The following is a 3,645-nucleotide window of genomic DNA, read 5'->3' as shown; positions in this document are numbered from 1 at the left end:
GTTGGACCCTTTGCCCCCCCCATCCAGTTGCCTGGTTAAATACAATAAAGTGGACATGCAAACTAGATATCAAATCCAACCACCGCAGTCCAAAAGAGTTATGGAAGGATTATTATTTTACATGGTCAGAATAGGATGTTAATTGAAAGCTTGTTGGGCTGGCTACCAATTCGGATACATGGTCCAATGATTACATAATGCCATGGGCTTTGTGGACGTTGACTCAGTTCGCCCCCCCCCCCCATAAGACTAGCATCAGTGTGGTCAGGAGTCTAAATCTGCATGGACCATGGACGGATCGAGGGCACACTTAAACGGTTAGGAATGCAGCAGTCATGGTGAAATGAGGACACAAAAAAAAGTAACCTAACATGAAATGGTTTCAGCCCTTTTTTCCTTCTGAATTTACGAGTCATTTCATAATGTATATGTATTTATGATTTATTTATTTAGCATTCAAATGCCAACTTATGCTTCGAATGAAACATTGTTTAATATGTACAGCACCATTGCATTTTTATGCATCACAACAGTTTTAAATGCATTTTTAGAAATGTGTTTTAGCCATGTTTTTAGCAACACATGTGTGACTATATTTTAGATATGTTTAGCATATACTAATGTCGTTCATACGAAACTGGAGTGGGTGTTGTGTGTCGATGTAGATACCGTGTATAGGTTTCCCGATGTATGCCCTTATATAGGCACAATTTGCATTACCCTAATGAGGTACCTGTATAGACAAGTCTTGGGTTGGTACATACAAGGCCCCTTTTTAGAAGAACAGACCATTTCAAATTGTGTTTTTGGGATCTGGCACCCATCCAAGGGAATCCATATTTGCAGAAGCAGAGCACTCCCTCTTTTTATCTGTTTTTGTTTTGGATTAATTGTTATTTACAATAGAAAGTTACAGTAGGTGATAGATCATCCAGCTTTCTAAAAAAAATCAATTTCAGCACAGATAGACGAGATCTTTGTAGTTTATTCTTCATCATCTGGAGGGATTCCCAACTCTTCATCTGTCCATTTAGAACTGTCAGGATAAAGGAAGTGACCCAACACTGCTTTGTGATCATGGCAGAAGTGCACAGGATCCAGAACCACATGAATCCACTCAGAAACTCCGACCTCCACACCTGTGACTTGGTCAACTGAGGAAACTTGCGATATCGAGGCTCAGTGTGCTCCCCACTACCAGAATGCGTCTCAACCACCGTTCTCCTCGCTCCACTTGTCAAGAATCGTCCACCAGCTCTGAGGACGCTGCCCATCCGCACAAGAGAATACGTGGCTCAGCCGGCCAACAGCTGAGGCGCCAGACCCCAAAGTCACCTTGCACCTCCCAAGCAGAGCATTCTCATGAAGAAATATGTTTAAAACTATTACACCCATCACAGTTCCTTCCTAGAGGTGTGTCATCATCTGAGACCACAAGCCTGGACAAGGCATCTGCTTCTGGTCAGTATATTATGACAGGTAAAAATCAAGGAAAAGCAGCCTTCAGCACATTTGTCTGGGGAAAAAATGCTTGGACTCAGCAGTTGTGTAGAAATGGCATGTTCTTGTGGTCCTAATACATGGCCCCAGTGTGTCGGAGCCTCAGAAGGTAATGCCTCCATTCTTAAAAGGCTACTTTAATGGCCAATAGTTCCTTCTCCATGATGGTATATTTGCACTTGGCAGGGAGAATTGTTTTGGAGGAAAAAGGGCACAGGACATTGTCCATTCTTAGTGTCTCTTTCAGACAGCACTCCACTAATTGCAATTTGAGGAGTGTCAGCCTCTACCACAGTTCTGTAGGGTCTGGATGTCTGAGGACAGGTAGGTCCAATTTCCTCTCAGGAAAATTACTGTATTACCAGCAAACCACAGTACTTGAGCCATGGGACACTGATTAGAGAAACAACAGGAAATAGAATGCTACAGTGAATAGAAATGGAGGAAAAGTAAGTGGCAAGCACACAAACCAATGAAAAGTAAGGGCGTGATGTAAGGCCCTTTTAATACAATAGATTTCACAAGCACAGCGCTGTGCAGGTGAAACCTAAAAAAGGGTTATTTTTAAAGCTTTGACTCTTACGCACCAAGCCATCTACAAGGCTGGCCCTAAAAACCTGTCCAACAGGCTATATGAATACAGCCCTTGAAGAACCTTACAATCACAGTCCACCTGGCTGCTGGTTATTTCTCACACCAAGTGGAAGACGTTGGGTGATTCTACCTGCTCTGTTTTGGCAGCTGAGCACAGGAATGAGTTCCCCCTTCAATTCAGATGTATCCCAGATAAAACCATTTTTAGAAGCAACTGAAAACTCATGTTGTTAAAATTGTAGGGTGGATGATGTTCTACTCTGGCATTTTGTGTTAGTGCCAGGACACTCTCGTAGTAGCTATGTGCTTTAGAAATGAATGTATTCATTCCTTAATAGATATGTACGATGGGAAACCAGTAATGTCACAAGAATCACCCTCCAGTGTTCTATCATGCCCCGCAGGTGTCAGGCCTGGTCATAGGTCAAATGCACATGTTCATTTATCTAGGGTGATAGGAGAGTTTCTTCTGACTTTGAGGAGGATTCTCCTGGGGAAGAACTGGGATTACAGTTAACTGAGGATCCTCATCAATAGTCATACACACTGAACAGAGTAGCAAGCCCATCTCACTAAAAAAGGCTAAAGAATGACCAAACCAACATTACGTAATTACCCAAAACGATTTCTCAAAGTAGCCTGTCCTAAATAGGCATCTACCCTTGAGACCGAATGAAGACAACAGTGTCTTCTGTACATATTTCATTTTAAATCTTTATTTCGACCATGCGGTCATAAAAGAAACATGTACAATACATTCGCATAAATTGTGGCACAATCATAAACCATCAAAGCGTAATTTTAAAATCAAAGCCAGACAATACAGGTGATTGTTTTTTTTTTAAAAAAAAAAGATGTAGCAATTCTGCACTCTTACCCAACAGATTTTAAAAGACGACTACGCGTGTGCCACACATTCATAAAAAATTTGGAGAGTGCAAATACAATAGGGCCGGAGACATCACTTTTCAAAATCCTATACATTGGTCTATATTCTCTTCCACCCAGATTTTTAATCAAAGGCAATAGCCAGTATTTTCTTGCTGCCCTGTATGCTGGGCAAAAGAAGATCACGTGCAAGTCGTTCTCCTCTTTGTCGGCACAAACAGGACAGAATTTGGTGGACGGGGTTTTAGACCATGTGCTGCAAAAGGACCGTAGTGGGAGTGTGCTGTATCTCCACTGGAGAAATAGCTTCCTGGAAAATATGGGGAAAACAGGGTCCAAAGTTTTCTCGAATGCATACAGATCCTTGGTTTGCAAGAATGTATAGGATAGGGACCCCTCCGTCTGGGTAGCTATGATCCTTACCCTTTTATGCTCGTGGTACAGCTTCGCCAATTGTGTCTTGGAAATTCTTGGTGCTGTATGTGCTGGTTCAGTCCACAATTCAGGGAGCCCCATATCAATGCAAACTGACTGGATGTTTTGGACCCAGGGGATACTGAGCACCTTTGGATGTTTCAATAGTTCGACTAGTTCCGCCCTGTAGTCGGCGAGATTATCGCTGCTCCATAGCCTGCGCCAGAAGGCGATGGGTCTTAAGCTTAT

The 3,645-nt window shown here is 42.5% G+C and overlaps 1 pseudogene; it reads right to left on the bottom strand.

The window, feature by feature from the left end:
* Positions 1–984: 984 nt before the first annotated feature.
* Positions 985–1,280, bottom strand: LOC147665141 (NADH dehydrogenase [ubiquinone] 1 beta subcomplex subunit 2, mitochondrial pseudogene; annotated as a pseudogene).
* Positions 1,281–3,645: the final 2,365 nt, after the last annotated feature.

The sequence above is a fragment of the Lissotriton vulgaris genome, unplaced genomic scaffold (assembly GCF_964263255.1).
Source record: "Lissotriton vulgaris unplaced genomic scaffold, aLisVul1.2 SCAFFOLD_1042, whole genome shotgun sequence".
NCBI classification, from domain to species: Eukaryota; Metazoa; Chordata; class Amphibia; order Caudata; family Salamandridae; genus Lissotriton; species Lissotriton vulgaris.
Note: the sequence above shows the minus strand (reverse complement) of the source record. Positions and strands in the feature narration are given on the sequence as shown.